The sequence below is a fragment of the Hemicordylus capensis genome, chromosome 3, assembly GCF_027244095.1.
Source record: "Hemicordylus capensis ecotype Gifberg chromosome 3, rHemCap1.1.pri, whole genome shotgun sequence".
NCBI classification, from domain to species: Eukaryota; Metazoa; Chordata; class Lepidosauria; order Squamata; family Cordylidae; genus Hemicordylus; species Hemicordylus capensis.
The window spans coordinates 36,090,035-36,107,994 of record NC_069659.1 but is presented as its reverse complement, the minus strand read 5'-3'; positions in this window follow the sequence as shown (position 1 = coordinate 36,107,994).

Below are 17,960 nucleotides of genomic sequence, written 5' to 3'. Positions count from 1 at the left end.
GACAAGAGAGTGGGGCAGGAGGGAGGGAGAAGAAGGGAGAGTGGTGGGTCGGCTGTGGCAGGCCAAGCGGCGGTGGCGGGCCCAGCCGCGGAGGCCAGGCAGTGGGCCCAGCTGTGGAGTTTGGTGGCGGGAGGAAGGGAGAGTGGGCAAGAGAGAGTTGGGTGGGAGGGACAAGAAAGTGAGGCAGGAGGGAGGGAGTAACAGCCAGCCCCAAAGAGCACAGATGCTCTGTATGGGTCGATTAGTTAACTATTATTTCTCCACCCTTCCTTCAGGGAGCTCAGGGTGACATAATGGTCCAGCTCCGTACTCCTTTTATCCTTACAACAACCCTATGAGGAAGGTTAGGCTGAGATGAAATAGGAAACTGGAGGTCCCTTCACCTCCAGTTTCCTAACCTGAACATCCAAACTTGGGGAATTGGAGTTTGCAGGGGGAAGCGACCACGGGTTTCCTTGCCAAACTCCACTCTGAACCTTCTGGCAGAGTGGAGTTTTGCCACTGCAAACTCCATTTCTGTATTGCCAGTGCTACGTTTGAATGCTGGCACTGCAGTTTGGGCCCGACGTTCCAGCCTGATTGGCTGTGTGGTCTGCACAGCCAGCTTGCCCGCCTCTCTGCAAGCATGCTGACTGCTGAGGGGCCCCTCTCCCCAATATCCAAACATGGACAGGAGAGTGGGAGGAGGGGGAACGGAACCACAGGTCCCTTGGACCTGAGGTTCAAAGCTACGTCTGAATCCGGACTGAGTGACCCAAGGTAATAAGCTGCGCAGCACCCGCAAGCCCCAGTATGCCCTGCGCGAGTGCGCAGGGCATACTGGGGAGACCCCCGAGCTGGGAGGCAGCCTTTTGCCTCCCAGCCAGGGGTCTACTCGTGAGTAGGCATGGTGCGAAGCCACGCCGCAGCTACTCACGAGCCTAAAAAGCAGGTTTGCAGAGCGCTCGCTCCGCAAACCTGCTTTTTAGCAGGGGTTCCAGAGCAGGTTAGCCGCTCCAGAACCACTGTGCTCGGCTGCGAGCCCGGTGGTTCTGACGATCAGCAAAAATCGGGCTAGCGGAGGCTAGCCCGATTTTTGCTGATCGTCAGAATAGCCCCCTAGTCAGGCCTGCTGATCACTGCTTCACACTATCAACTTAAATCAGTTTAATAATTATTTCTTCACCTTTGGGAGTTATAGTTCTGTAAGGGAGGTTAATGATTTAGTTGGAAATTATAAATACATTCAGCAAACTACAATTCACAGGATTCTTGGGGGGAGGGAATTTATTATAGTGGTGTGAAACCCATACACATTTATATAGTATGGACATGTATTGGCTGTGGCTGTGTAACCCCCATAAATTTGGTAATCCTTGGTTAAGGCTTGTGGGTGTGGCATGGGAGTAACAACGTTAAAGGAACCATAGGGAAAGGGGAGACAGAGTGAAATCACCTTTGAATTGTTGCTGCAGGGGTAGTTTGTGTGTATTTAGCTTTTTACTCTTGAATTAAAGTGAGAGCAAATGTCATATTTAAATACAGAGGCAACGTAAAATTAAGGAAAAGCATGGGGATTTATTCTTTGAACAGTGGCTATTTGCTATGTACATATTATTTAATTACAGGGCATTGCTGAGCCTTTTGATATTCTTTGGGGCCTTAGTAAGCAACTGCTGTTGCCTGGAGGAACGGAAGAGAGCAAATCATCTCCATAATGCTAAAAGAAAGAATTGCAGTTTGACACACATACTCCTTCAAACAAGAATGGCTCCTCCAAGAGTTATATGGTTAATTTGCATTTTAGTATATTTTGAAGTAGGGAAAACATTTGTACTTAAATATGTGGTTTCAACTATTATTTCATTTGCAAACTTAAAGAAAGGAAAGATCTAATCATTATATTCTCACAAATTCATTTTGGCCCTGAAGAACTCACAGAGCTGAAGCATGCATACAAACGCCAAGGACACAAAACATGCAAAGCAGGGGGGCTCCAACTTGGGTCCCCAGATGTTGTTGGACTGCAGTGCCCATCATGCCCCGTTGTGGCTGGAGATGATGAGAGCTGTAGTCCAACATCTGGAGAGCCATGTTTGAGAACCTCTGATGTAAAGGATACCATGTTAGCCTCCATCTGACAATTTCTAAAAGAGGAACTGAACCTGTATTATCTTATTACTATCCAGGGAGTAAAGGAAACATGGGGGTTATATCTAGGGGCACCACCAAACTTTTTTTGTAGGTCCAAGGGCAGAATCCTGCATTTGCTCCATCCAGCAAGGAGCCCAGTGTTTGATGAGCAGATCTGGGGCGGAACACAGCACAACGTATGTCTATTGATCTAAGGCAGGGGTTCCTAACCTTTTTCAAACAAGTGAACCCCTTCTGTTGCAAACCCTCAGCTCAGGTACCCCATAGAGATTTTTGTGTGCACACACACACAAGAGTAAATGTTACAGTTATGGAGACAGGCTGCTCCAGTCACTGGCTTACATCCAGACTAAGTTGTGCCATTGAAATGAATAGAAAAGCCTTACTTATAACTGTAACATTTAAGTCTGTGAGGCTATCCAAACATGCGTGCAAAGCTGGGCTAAGGAAGCCCAGACCAGGTTTGTACGTGCATGTGTACCCCTGGGATCGGGCCTGATCCCGGCAGCCCCATGGCGGCAAACCCACCTATGGAGTCTCCTTCTAAAACAAGTTTAAGGGAGCAAGCACTCCTTTGATTGATTGATTGATTAAGTGCTGTCAAGTCGGTGTTGACTCTTCGCGACCTCATAGATAGATTCCCTCCAGGATGATCTGTCTTCAACTTGGCCTTTAAGGTCTCTCAGTGGTGCATTCATTGCTGCCGTAATCGAATCCATCCACCTTGCTGCTGATCATCCTCTTCTTCTCTTTCCTTCCACTTTCCCCAGTATTATGGATTTCTCAAGGGAGCTGGATCTTTGCGTAATGTGTCCAAAGTATGATAGTTTGAGCCTGGTCCTTTAACCTCATTTTTTTGCTCATCTGTCAGCTGTGGTGCTCTCGGGGAGGGGGGAATCCCCATAATGCACTGTGCACTTGTGCGGTGCATTACTGGAGCTCCGGGGGGCATCCCAACCCTCAGAACTACCAGTAGCAGTTGCTGCTCATCTGGGTGGGCGATCCACCCAGCCAAGGAAAAGGAACTGCTCGTGCGCGGGGAGGTAAGCTCTTCAGGGCTTCTTCCCTGCTAACCCTATTGCCCTTTCTCACTGGTCGGGAGAAAGGGCTCACAGTCTGTCTGTATGTTTATACACACATATCTGTTAAAACACAACTTTAAGTGTTACAGCTAGGGAGAGAAGCTACTCTAGTAACTGGCTCACATTCAGATTAAGTTAATCCTAAACAGTCTTGCTGAAATTAATGGGGAACTACTACTACTACTACTACTACTACTACTACTACCACTACTACTATTTATATACCACTTTTTAACAAAAGTTACCAAAGCGGTTTACATAGAAAAATAAATAAATAAGATGGTTCCCTGTCCCCAAAAGGTTCACAGTCTAAACACAGATTTACTTGTCCCATTAAATTCAGTGGGATTACTCAGTGCTAATTTTCTGAAGTCTGTCAGTCTTCACCCTCTTGCCCCTCCTTCTGCAGTGGGCACATAGCTGAGGACGCACTGATTTCAAGCTGGTGATCCTCAGAGGGGGACATACAATGCGGCAGCAGCATGTGGAGGCAGGAGGGCTCTGAGTAATGTCTGGGAGCTCTTCTAATGCCCCTAGGAGTACTGGTGCCCCTGTTGGAAACCCCTGATCTAAGGTATACAGTGAAAACCTATCTTAATTAATTAAAAATACAGTGAAGTTTAAGTACAGTGAAAACTTATTTTTAATTAAATATTGTTTTAACAGTTTTAACATCGTTTTAAAATGTTGTTTTAAAATCTAAATTGCAATGTTTTAACTTTTTACTGTATCATTTATTTTGTTTTAACTAATGTTTTAAGGTTTCTGTTGTCATTTATTTTAACTAATGTTTTAACATTTTCTGTTTGTTTGCTTGCTTTGTTGTAAACCGCTCAGAGACGTGAGTTTTGGGTGGTATAAAAATATGTTAAATAATGAATGAATGAATGAATAAAACAAAATGAAAGGCAGGAGGGGAACAGTTTTGCTCCTCTTACTTTTCTGGCAACGGGCTCAAAAGCAAAAACAAGCAAGCCAGGTCAATTTTTTCCTAGTCAGTTGCCAGCCCTAAAATGAACTGGCCAGAAGATGTTCTCCAAATTTCTCCAGGGCTTTTGTTTCCAGCCATTGCAAGAGCAGCACAAATGAAATCTCTTTAAAAGCTCCCCAGGTCAGCCTGCAGAACTCCTAGCAAGTAGCAAGCCAGTATTTATCTGACCCTTCCACTAAGGACAAGTGTGGTGAGCAGAGAAGGAGTGGTCAGCTTACAAGACTGGTAAGAATCCATATTGTGGTTTGCCCCAAGCGACCTGAAGCTTGTTGACACACACAGAGTGGGAAAACAGCTACGGATCAGAGCAGCGGTTTTTAAATTGCATCCCAGGGAACTCTGGGTTTCTTTGGAAATGTGGGAGTTTAGCAAGTGTTGCTTGATCAGGAATGGCAACAACTTGCCCACCATTGCAATGTTCCCTAGAAATGTGCAGCTACTGGGGAATGCTATGTGTGTTCTGGGTCGGTTCATGTAGAGCTAGACAAACAAGTCCAGAGAACAGCCCACTTGAACTTCATTGTAGTCTGCATCCCAGAATTCTCTGCAATGTGGAAAGATTCCTTAGCATAGAGTCAAAGATCTAGTTGGACTACAACTCCCCTCAGCCCCCAACCACAGTGGCCTTTGCCTGGAGGCCATTGTGGCTGGAGAGAATGGGGGCTGTAGTGCAACAAAATCTGGGGACCCAAATTTGAGAACCCCTTCCTTAGTGTTGGAAGTGAAGGACTCTGAGCTGGCTCATGCCTCAGTGACAGAGGGGGGCAGATTAGTGAGTCAGAGGGCTAGAGGGGTCAAGACATTGGTCATCCCTTCTCTACTGCTCTGACACTATCCCTTTGATATGTAGATTGCTACTCTCACTTCCTTCCTCCTTCCTTCCTTGCCACTTCCTCTTCCTCTTTCCCTTTCTTCTCCCTTGCAACAAAAACAGTCCTCTCTCCTGCCACCATGTGTGCAGAGATGCAGAAACCATCCCTCTGCATCCAGCTAGCTAGCTAGATTAAAGATCCTATCTCTCCACTTTCCTATCTGTTGGATTTCTGTCTGTTATGAAGCTGTTAACCCCGGCAAGGGCAGGGGGAGAGTGGCAACCATCGATAAAAACAATCCAGAGAGTTCAAGAGCCAATCAACACACTTTAGGGAAGTGGGGCAGGGGAGAGATAAGGAAATCCTTGACAAACCACATTCCATTCAAAAAGAGAAGAGGAAACATGGAGTTGAAAAAGAAAATGTACAAAAGGAACAAGCAAGTGAGGGTTAAATATATATTTGTGGGGAAGAGAAGACAATATGTCTACATTAAAAAAAATAACAATTTTTACAATGTATTCTATTTGGAATGAAACTTGTATTAAACTGGAATTCATAACTATCCTTAAGTGAGGTGTGAATCCCTATCAGACCTTCTGCATTCAAAACTTTGGAGAACCTGAACTGACTTGAAAGGAGACCCAGGAACATCCCAGCCTACTAGGGCTGGGTCCCCAGATGTTGTCGGATCACAACTCCTATCATCCCACCATGGAGGCTGTCGTGACTGGAGGTCATGGGAGTTGTGGACCAATAACATCTGGGACACCCAACATTGGGAATCCCCAGGGTAGAGCAATGAGCTGAAGTGACAGGAGGAAGTGTTGAATGATAGCTGTAACAGGAGCAGACAGCCCTAGAGTCTCTGTTTGGGATATTATCACTTGGCAGCACCTCTTTCCCCTGTTGCCTTAAACACATCCAGGCTTCTTTCCTCAGGCAGACTGTCCCAAGAGGTTTATGAAAAGCGGTTTGGCCCCTTTGTTGATATTAGATATGTGAGAACAGCCATATACAGCAGACCACTTCTCATCACTCAGCAATTTATTGCTAGCAATTTACTGGAAAAGACCCAGTGTATAAAACTCCCATTGGTTAAAACAAACAAACCAAGTGTAACTTATCTATGGACAGTCTCTAGATTCTAATCCATCAGGACCTGGGACTATTCAGCCCCTGAGGAATTCATACAGGCCCAACCCCACACACAGGCTTCAGCTGAAAACAGAAAACATTCACTTTCTCAACTATATTTTTAAAACCCACCCCACCCCCACCCCACAACTGCTTCTCTCACACGATTGCTTCATCCCTGAGGCCTTCTCAGTTTAGGACTATGGGGACATCGGAAGCTGCCTTCCGAGTCAGACCCTTGGTCCATCTAGCTCAGTATTGTCTACACAGACTGGCAGCGGCTTCTCCAAGGTTGCAGGCAGGAATCTTTCTCAGCCCTATCTTGGAGATGCTGGGGAGGGAGCTTGGAACCTCCTGCATGCAAACATGCAGGTGCTCTTCCAAGAGTGGCCCCATCCCCTAAGGGGACTATCTACAGTACTCATATGTTGAGGCTATTCTCACGATCGGCCGAAATTGGGCTAAGGGAGCCTAGCCCGATTTCTGCCGACTGTGTGCTACAACGGGAGCTGTGTGGCTCCCGGCAGCAAACCTCCCAAAGTACCCCTCCCCTTAGCCGAGGTTAACGGAGCAAGCAGTCCGTTAAACTCATCTTTTTGATCGTATATCGCCGTGCTGCACCGCGGAAACACACAAGGAGACTCCTGGCTGGGAGGCTGCAAGCAGCCTCCTGGGCTCAGGGGGTCTCTCCAACATGTCCCCTGCACTTGCGGGGGGCATCCTGGAACTTCCAGGGGCCGCACGGCCCCCGATCCCCGCAGCCCCCGCCGGCTCCGTGACAGAGGCAGCAGTAGTGTGGGTGGCCAATCTGGCCGCCCAGGGCTGCAATTGTGATCGTCTGCAGGGAGAGCGGGCTAAGCCCGTTCTCCCCGCAAACCCCTTCAGGCGGGTCTCACTGATCGTGAGCGGGTCTCACTGACCTGTCTCCCATTCACATGCAAAACAGGGTGGACTCTGCTTAGCAAACAGGACAATTCAAGCTTGCTACCACAAGACCAGCTGAAGAGGCTCAAGAATTGATACCACTTAGTACTTTCAGCCCAAGTATCAGCAGCAACTGGAGGGATCCATTTTGACTAGTGGGGACTGAGGCAGAATATACCCAGTATTTTTTCTCAGCAAAAGGGGTGAACTGCTTGTTTGTAAACTAGCTTGAGTGTCCTGTCAAAGTCCTGAGTTCCAGCCGGCGTCCAACATAAAATAGGGGTGGTACCCTGCTATGCAGGGGTAGGTGGCAAAGGGTGGTTAAGGCCATTGTCTCTGTGGGCCCAGGGCCTATCACACTCCATGCAGGATGACATGTCTTAAAAGGAGGGCACCCGGTCCATCTATGCATGAGTAGCGGCTGACCATGGGCCTCTCATTTTAACTGAGGAAAATAGCTGTCACAATTTTGGGCAATGCTGAATGGGAGTCTCAATTTATTTCAGTAACAGGAACATAGGCTGAGAAAGGAAGCCATATACCGAGTCAGAACATTTGTCCATCTAGCTCAGAATTATCTGGCAGTGGCTTCTCCAAGATTGTAGGCAGGAGTCTCTCTCAGCCCTGTGCGGAGATGCCAGTGAGGGAACTTTTCCCAGAATGGCCCCATCTCATAAGGGGAATATCTCGCAGTGCTCACATATAGGTCCGGGTCTCACGATCAGTGAGACCCGGTTTGGGGCGGTGCGCGGGGAGGGAGCCCTGGGCGGCCGGATCGGCCACCCACACGATTGCTGGCTCCGTGACGGAGCCGGTGGGGGCTGGGGGGAGTGGGGGCTGATCGACCCCCGCAAGCTCCAGCATGCCCTGCGCGAGTGCGCAGGGCATGCTGGAGAGACCCCCGGAGCCAGGAGGTGGCTTTTTGCCTCCCCTCCAGGGGTCTCCTCATGAGTAGCCGCCGCACAGAGCCGTGCCGCAGCTACTCACGATCCAATAACCCGGGTTTGCGGAGTGCTCGCTCTGCAAACCTGGGCTAAGGGGCGGGCTACTTGAGTGGGTTAGCCGCTCAAAAACCACCAGGCTCGCCTGTGAGCCCAGTGGTTCTTATGATCAACAAAAATTGGGCTAGGCTTTCCTAGCCCAATTTTTGTTGATCATGAGAATAGCCCCATAGTCTCCCATTCAAATGCAACCAGGGTGGAACCTGCTTAGCAAAGGAGACCATTAAGGCCATCATCCGCCACCCTTTGGACAGTGTGAAAAAGATACAAATGGCGGGCTCCTAGTTGACTTCCTCTCTCAGATCATACACTTCAGGGGGAAGCAAAAAGGATTTGTATCTCAGCCACTAAAGCAGTAGTTGGTAGTTCCTTTTCAGGATAATGCGTAGGTGTTGTACAGAAGTGTAGCAAAGTAGTAATTTCCAGTGAACTGAAGTTGGATGTTTATGTAAAGAGCGAGCTCTGGGTGATGCAGCCTCTTGTGGGATTTCCAGGCCTCCAGGTACAATTACACATAATTTCTCCCAAACGGAGTAATCAGCATTGCATGCTTTTGTCTTGCAGAACTGAAAGGTAACATGCTGTCACCCATTGCTTGTGAGAAACACTGCAAGACTCTCCACACGAGCAGTGTCGAGAGCCTGAATGGGGTTTGCGGGGAGAGCGGGCTCGATTCGCTCTCCCTGCACATGAGAAAGGAAGCCCACGAGCAGGATCGACCACTCAGACGATTACTGGCTCTGTCTCAGAGCTGGCTGGGGCAGCCGGGTTCGGAGGCCTCCTGACCCCTGGAAGTCCCAGAATGACCTGCACGTGTGCAAAGGGCATTCTGGGGAGCCCTCCCCCCCACACACACATACCAGGTGGCTTGTTGTAGCCTCCCCATGGGGGGCTACTTGTGAGTTGCAGCAGCATGGAGCCATGCCACGGTGACACATGATCAACTAACCCACTTTTGGGGCCCTCTCATGCCTGAAACCCGGGTTAAGCGGCGGGCTGCCCCAGAAGGTTTGCTGCCGGGAGCCGCACAGTTCCCAGCGGTTCTCACGGGCTTTGGAAACCAGGCTGGGCTCCCTTAGCCCAGTTTCCACTGCGTGTGAAAATAGCCTCACTGTGTCACTGGCTGACCTCTTTTTCATTTCATTTCATTTTATAGCAGCGAGTTACTATTTTCTGAGCCACCTAAGGGCACAGCGGGAAATGACTTGACTAGCAAGCCAGAGGTTGCTGGTTCGAATCCCCGCTGGTATGATTCCAGACTATGGGAAACACATCAAAGGCATCATCTCATACTGCGCGGGAGGAGGCAATGGTAAACCCCTCCTGTATTCTACCCAAGACAACCACAGGGCTCTGTGGGTGCCAGGAGTCGACTCGATGGCACATTTTACCTTCAGTTACTATTTTAAAAGAACTGTGCAGGGTAGTGATGGATGAGCTGAAGTCAGAGGTCAGTTAGCTGTGGGGAGGGCTACAAGACAGACTCGCCATACACTCCCCCAAAGAGGAGTAGGAGAAGAAAGACCCCCATATTTGTCCTCTGAAGAAGCAGCAGCATTCCCAAGCTTTAGTTAAAACTGCAGTATATGTCTACTCAGACGTAAGCTTCAGTGAGTTAAATGGGGCTTACTCTCAGGTAAGTGTGTATAGAATTGCAGCCTATGGGCAAAGAAAGGATGCACAGGTGCTTATTTATACAGTATGGGCAGAAAAAGATGTACGGTTCCATCTTTAGTGTATCCACCTCTACATGCAGATGAGAGTATGTATTTCCATGCACAATCTTCTCTTTCTGGATCACAGCCATGATCTCATGGATGTAATGCCTTCATACATTCGGTTTAAAAGACAAATGCAATAAAACCAGCCCAGTAAAGGGCTTTAGTCTGAGATCCTTTTATGTCTTGCCCCATTCTGTGTTTCCCAGCATGACGTTCTTAGGTTCAAAAGACAGCAAGAGTCTCTAATCCCCTTTCTATCTGCCTAGCGAAGGCTGAGAGGCTTCTTTCTTGGGCTTTTAAAAATCTCCTGCTAGCAGAGGCATGGCACAAATTATGCCTTTGAACTTTTTTGGGGGGGTATGTGTGTGCGGGATGCCTTGACACTAATCAGCTCAGTTAAATCTAAAGCTATCTCTTTTTTTGTTCCTTTGAATTCTGTATGATCTTTATAAATGTATTTGGAATTAGAGAATTTCTCACCAAGCTTTCATATTTGTTTCACATCATTTGTCAGAGGACTGCCTTCTTTTAAATGGGCAGCTTTGTTCCTCCGATGGCCAGCCACAATCAGTAAAGAGGGGTGTGAACGTTCACAATGCAGTTGTTGCCTCTTATAGAGTGTCTTTCAACCAGTAACAAACGTTTCTGACCTTTTGAATAATTCAAGCCATATGGCTATTAGGCGTGATGGGTATTGTCCGGTCAGAGGCAGTGAGGCTGTTCTTATGCACAGCCAAGACTAGGCTAAGGAAGCCAAGTCCTGTCTGGTCTGCTTGTAAAAACTGCTGCGATCATGCTTGCTTCAGTAGCAAACCCACCTGAGGAGCCTGCTGCTTAAATAAGGGAGCAAGCCCTCCCTTAGCTCCATTTATGTAATCATGTGCAGTGCCAGCTGCTTTTAGCTGGCGCTGCAACACAAATGGGTGCCCTCCTGTTGTTCCAGGGATCCCACTTGTGCAGTGCATTGTGGGAGTTCTGGGGGACGGGATGATGTGTTCCAGCGCCGCCGCCCCTGCGCTGCTAGGGGCAGTCGGCAATCATCTGGTCGCGCAATCAGTGTGTCCAGGAATAACAGAGGAATCATCTGCAGGGAAGGTACATTTGAGCAGTCTTCCCTATTGCCTGCCCTCCAGCCCTTCTCACTGATCATAAGTAAGGGCTCAGGATGTCACCGATTACCGGTTACGGAGGAGAAATAGTGGAAGACAGTGATTGCCTCCAGGTGCTCCTTGTGGGCTTCCCAGAGGCATTTCTGATTGGAAACAGAATGGTCAGGATTGGCCAACCTGAAGTCCTCAACATAGGAACGTAAGCAGTGCATAAAGTGGATAGAGAGGTTTCCCCTTCTCTAATAATGTTGGAACCCAGGAATCACCTGTTGAAGTAAATGTGGGAGATTCAAGACAGGCAAAAGGAAGTACTTCTTCACACAATGTGTAGTTAAACTATGGGATTCTCTGACCCTGGATGTGGTGATGGCCACCAATCTGGACGGTTCTAAAAGGGGATTAGACAGATTCATGGAGGGTGGGGCTATCGTTACTAGTTTTAGCAGCTATGATTCCAGCAGCATCAGAGGAGGCATGCACCTGAACATCAGGTGCTAGGGAACACCAACAGAAGGGGGCAGTTGCCCTCTTTGCCCCCCACTTGCAGGCTTCCCAGATGTACCTGATTGACTACTGCACAAGGCAGGATGCTGGATAGGATGAGCCTTGGTCTGATCCAGGAGGATGGTTCTTAAGAATCTGCTTTATGCTGAGTCAGACCATTGGTCCATCTAGCTCAGTATTGTCTACACTGACTGGCAGCACTCTCCAAGGTTTCAAGCAGAAGTCTTCCCCAGCCTTACCTGGAGATGCCAGGGATTGAACTAGGGACCTTCTGCATGGAAAGCAAATGCTCTTCCATTGAGCTACGGCCCCATTCCACTATGACTGTTGGACTACAACTCCCATCAAACATGGCTATTGGCCATTGTGGCCAAGGATGATGGGGATTGTAGTCCAACAACAGGACTACATGGACCTTTGCTCAAGCAATTGCATCCTGGCTGTCCAGATCCCACCTCCCTTGACTGGACATCATTGCAGAAGACTGTATTTCTTGCTGCAAAATGAATGTGGGATCTCTTAGGCAGCTTTCCCTCTAAGGTGTGCACATGTGTACGCTCTCACAGGTTTTTTCTTTCTTTCTTTTAGAATTTTTTATTTTAAGAGATAAAAGAAGGAAGGAAGGAAGGAAGGAAGGAAGGAAGGAAGGAAGGAAGGAAAAGAAAAGTTACATCTCTTGAGCAGTCAGTTACAGCAATTATGTATGAAATCTCAAATTATACAAAGAAAGAAACCTCATCAATTTTAGTATTAACTTTTAGGAAAACATGTAGTAAATTTATGCAATATATTTCCAAGTCAATGTAAGAGCAAAAATTGTTTTTCGGGGGGATAAAATAGTACATTAATAGATTACAAAGTATTGAAAAATAACAACTTTTCCGGGTGTTTACAACCCACCATTCCAGCTTCAGCGGACCCTTACCTTTTAATTGAGCCTATTTCATAGAACATATTCTCGTATATTTTGTTGGAAGTGAAGGACTCTGTGCTGTCTCATCTCTCAATGACAGAGGAGGACAGATTAGTGAGTCAGAGGGCTAGAGGGGTCAAGACACTGGTCATCCCTTCTCTCCTGCTTTGACACTATCCCTTTGATATGTAGATTGCTACTCTCAGGTACTTCCTTCCTGCATGCCTTGCCACTTCCTCTTCCTCTTTCCCTTTCTTCTCCCTTGCAGCACCCATGCTCCTCTTTCCCTGCACCATGTGTGCAGAGATGCAGAAACCATCCCTCTGCATCCAGCTAGCTAGCTAGATTAGAGATACTATCTCTCCACTTTCCTATCTATAATGGAGTTCACCAGTAAAGACTCCTTATATTGATTTGAAACTATGAGCTGGCTCCAAGTTACTTTTACTCTCAGCATACATGCATGCCTAGTCAGACTCCGCTGTGTTGTGTCTCAATGCACTCTGCTCAGTGCACACCCCTGCGAACTTGGCAAAGAGGCACCTTTTAATGTGGCAATTCTCTTTATTTAGCAGGGGTAGAGTAACTGGCCCTATCCACCCCAGCACAGTACCTCCAGTGACTGTTGCTGGTGTCTATCTTATGTTTCTTTTTAGATTGTGAGCCCTTTGGGGACAGGGATCCATCTTATTTATATATTATTTCTCTGTGTATAATGCCCTGAGCCATTTTTGGAAGGGCGGTATAGAAATAGAATTAATAATAATAATAATAATAATAATAAAAAATAATAATTAATAATAGAAGGATATCTCTTACCAAAGAGAATTCCCAACATATTTGACATTTAGAGAGAAGAAAAAGAGCAAGAGAAAAATAAAAAGAGTTTTCAGTGTAAAAGATAAGCTATATTTACTTGGGAATTTTGAAGGCATTTTTATTTTTTTAATAACAATATCCCTGCGGACATAAATGAGCTGTCAATTTCTCTGGGAATCGCTCACAAGTTTCTTTAATGTCTGCTCAGTTAATTTTAGATCCTGCTCAGGTTGAATCAAGGCCTCATTCCAAATGCACATGCGCACACACTGCCTTGATACTGCCACTCATAACAAAACTCATTCTGCACAGAGATGAAAAAAAAAATCAGAGAGAACACTGCTCTTGGGTAGCTTATGCTTTTCTGGCATATTTCCACCTTCCTGTGTGGGCAATATTTGTGCTACAGCACAAATATTGCCCACACTGGATGGTGGAAATATGCCAGAAAAACATAAGCTGCCCAAGAGATCATAGCCAGTGTCCAGTGCCACAATTTTGAGAAATCCTTAATGCACACCTTTGTTCACCCCACACTATGCATCCTTTCCTTGTAATATATTGCCATGTTTCCCTGCTAGGGAGGAACAGATGCTGACCAGTTAAAGTTGCGTATGTACTGCAGCTTTACATGAAGCTTGTTGGTGCACCGTTCCCCAGGATTACAGAATATATGAAAGGAGACACAAATGCACCCGCATGGCATTTGAGTGACATCATCAGTGCGTTGCAATCTCTTGAAAAAGGCATCCAACGTTCCATGCAGTGGAACGCTGCTGTCGGGAAAGGCTGCACACTGGACTGGGAGCCCTGATGGGGAATGTGCAACAGGGCAGTGCCTTAAAACAATGCGTGGGCACATGCACTGTGGAACTTTCATGGCACAAGTGTGTGTGTGTGTGTGTGTGTGTGTGCTGTTTTAAGGAACTACACAACAGCCCTGTTGAGCAACCCTGCTGGGTCTCCCTTTCCAGTGCACAGCATGGTGACAGCTGCCCCCAGGGGTCCCTAAAACCAGTCTTCCACTGTGCAGAATGTCACCCGGCATCTATACATTGTCTGAGAGAAGAAATGAACATGGGTTCAAATTGCTGCTCCGGCACGAAGTGAGCAGAATGACCTTGCACTAGTCTCAGCCTTATCTACTTCATAGGGTTATTTTGAGAATGCTTGGGGGGTAGGCGGGCCCCCTCAGGAGGTAAAAGGCTCGGGTTCTTCGAACCCATCTTCTCAGTTATAGCTACACCCCTGGGATGGGTTCACCTACCTTCCCTGCAGAATCCTCCTCCTCCTCCTCTTCCTCCTCCTCCTCCTCCTCCTCTTCTTCGCAGTGCTGCTCATGTGTCCACATGAGTGGCACTGCCCGGAGCAGTACGGTGAGCTATAGGCTGAAGAAAAACAGCCTATCCTCCAGAAATCCCACAATGCAGTGCACGAGAAGCACTGTGCATTGGGGGATTTCCTGCCACCAGGCACTCTAGCCACCCGGCTCTGTGGCTACTTGGCTGCAGGCATCCAGAGCAGCTACACAACTGGGGACCGGGGTAGAAGGGTGCATTCGCACCCTTCTACCAGTAAAAGCTTGAGGAGAAAACTTGGGCTACCCAATGGAGGCAGCACCGGGATTGGGCCCAATCCTGGTGCTCCACACAAGCAGCCCAACCCAGGTAGGGCTGTGCAAGCCTGGGTAGGGGTGCTCATGTCTGCTGCCTTGTCTGCTGCCCTGGGCTCCTTGAAGAAAGGATTAAAATGACATCATGTGAAAAATAAACGGGCTCATATCCATAGAGAACAAAATAAATAAGTATATTGTGGGAACAAAAAAAGAAACTTTGGGGACTGAGCCTATTCCAGTTAAAGCATTAGGAAATGATGATTTATAAACTGTGGCAGAGGCTACATTTCCTTTCAGTAGAACAATATACAGCTCTCCCCCACAATTCAGCCTGGGAAAGGACACAGTGATCAAAACCAAATTATAGAGAAATCTTAACATTCCTCCTGCTGGGGACATTGTGTCACTTTCCCCGATCTTTTTTCTGGCCTCAATCAGCTCCACCTGTCAGTACATCATCATCATCATCATCATCATCATCATTATTATTATTATTATTATTATTATTATTATTAATTCAATTTCTATACCGCCTTTCCAAAAATGGTTCAGGGCAGTTTGCACAGAGAAATAATAAATAAATAAGATGGATCCCTGTCCCCAAAGGGATCACAATCTAAAAGAAACATGACACCAGCAACAGTCTCTGGAACATATGGAACATTTTCTCTAATCCCATCCATCCATCCATCCATCCATCCATCCATCCATCCATAAGCTGCCTGAGATAGACAGATAAATAGAGGGGGGGTGGCATGTACATATATTTAGGTGGTGTGTATGTGTGTGTAATGTACATAGGCAGTGTACATAAATGGTGTTCAAGATACAATATATAAAACAAAATAAGAACACTTAAAACACTTTCACAGAATAAAAACAATTAAAATGATTTCTCAGAGTAAAACAGTTAAAACAATTTTACAAGATTAAAACAAACAGTTTAAAATTAATTTCAATTAAAAGCCAAAGAAAACAGGTATGTCTTAAGGGCCTTTTAAAAAAGCAATCAGAGATGGAAAAGCTCTTATTTTGATAGGGAGTGTATTCCAAAGCCCTGGGGCAGCGACAGAGAAGGCCTGGTCCTGAGTCGCCACCAAATGAGCCAGTGGCAACCATAACCGGACATCCCCAGATGATCTTCATAGGTGGCAGGATTAATAACAAAGAAGGCACTCTCTTAAACACCCTGGACCCAAGCCATTCAGGGCTTTATAGGTAATAACCAGCACTTTGTATTTTGCTCTAAAACATCTCAGCAGGCAGTGTAATTCTTTTAAAACTGATGTAATGGCTTGTCCCAGAGGCCAGTCTGCCGTCACATTCTGTACCACTTGTAATTTCCAGACCATGTACAATGGTAGCCCCATGTAGAGTTCATTGCAGTGGTCAAGCCTGGAGGTTACCAGCATATGTACCACTGTTTTAAGCTGGGCACAGCTGACATATCAGTCGAAGCTGATAAAAAGTGCTCCTGGCCACTGCCTCAACCTGAGAAACCAGAGAGAGTTTTGGATTCAGGAGCATTCAAGCTATGTGCTTGTTCTTTTGTGTGGAGAGTAACCCCATCCGGAGCAGGCAGATCTTCTAAACCATCTCTCGGGTCCTGAACCCCCACAATTGGTACCTCAGCCTTATTTGAATTCAGCCTTAGTTTGTTATCCCTCATCCAGCCCATTACTACCACCAGGCAGGCATTTAGGGAAGTTATGCCATTTTCTGAGGAAGTGGATATGGAGAAATATTGTTGAAATGGATAAATAGATTTGGGTGTTATCTGCATATTGATAACACCCTGCACCCAATCTCCTGATAATCAATCACCAGTGGCTTCATGTAGATGTTAAAGAGCACTGGAGACAGTATGGAGCAGTAACTTTTGTTTTACAGAGCAACAGTCTCCAAATGACACCATCTGGAATCCACCTGAGAGGTAGGAATGGAACCACTGTAAAACAATTCCACCCAATCCCATCTTCCTCAGGCAACCCAGAAGGATACCATGGTTGATGGTATCAGAAGCTGCCAAGAGATCCAAAAGGATCAGCAGAGTCACATTCCCTCTGTCGACAGCTAATTGGAGATCATCCATCAGGTTGACCAAGGCTGTGTCAACCCTGTAGCCTGCTCGGAAGTGAGTTTGAAATGGGTCTAGATAATTAGTTTCCTCCAAGACTGCCTGGAGCTGAGAGGCCATCACCCTCTCAATCATCTTGCCTAACCACAGGAGATTAGAGACAGGCTTATAGCTGCCTAACTCTGAAGGGTCCAATGTAGGTTTTTACAAGTATGGTTTAATGATCGCCTCCTCAAGACAAGGAGGCATCCTACCCTCCCTCAGAGAAGCATTTATGTTTACCAGACCCTCTCTGATAATCTGATTGTTAGATAAAATAAACCAAGTTGGGCAAGAGTCAAGAGAACAGGTGGCAGGATGCACAGTCTGAAGCAGCTTTTCCACATCCTGAGAAGACACAAGTTGAAAGTGATCCAGTCTAACCACATAAGAGGAGTTGCTGGATACCTCCATAACTACTTTGCTCTAATTGTAGAATCCCACTTGGCCTGAATATGAGTGATTTTGTCCATGCACAAAATACATTAAAAGCACCTGATTCATCCTCTGATGCGAACAGCAGCAGTACTGCTGGCAAACCCACCTGCAACTCTTTCATTCCATGGAAGGGGCTACATCGCAGGCTGTGATCAAAAGGGCTCCTATGTGCTGCAAAGGCCAAGGACAGTTTGCCAACACTCATGCCTAAACCAAGGATGGATTAAATTGCACCCTGCTAACACAGAGTCTGCATTGTGCTCCTTTGTTATGCAAGTATACCAGTCACATTCTCTTGTAAAGGGCACACACTAGCTTCAATAAGGGGTCTTTGTTTTTGCCTCTCTTTTTAAAAAGCAGTGTCTGGACTGGAATGTGCTTCAGGTGGTAACCTAAACTGCAGTTGTAAGGGCCAGAGAGGAAGAGGAGGAAGGGAAGATTAATTTAACCCACAGGAGATATTGCTTGGAGAGACTTCATAGGATGCAAAGTTAAAGACTTCAAAGTGCCCGCAACAAAGGAGAAATTTCAACTATTCTGAACCCATATTGGACAGCAAGTATCCTGTTAACAATTTGCTCAACTGTGTACAGAAATAGCAGTTATTATTCTATTTGAAAATAACTATTTGAGAACTTCGTATTT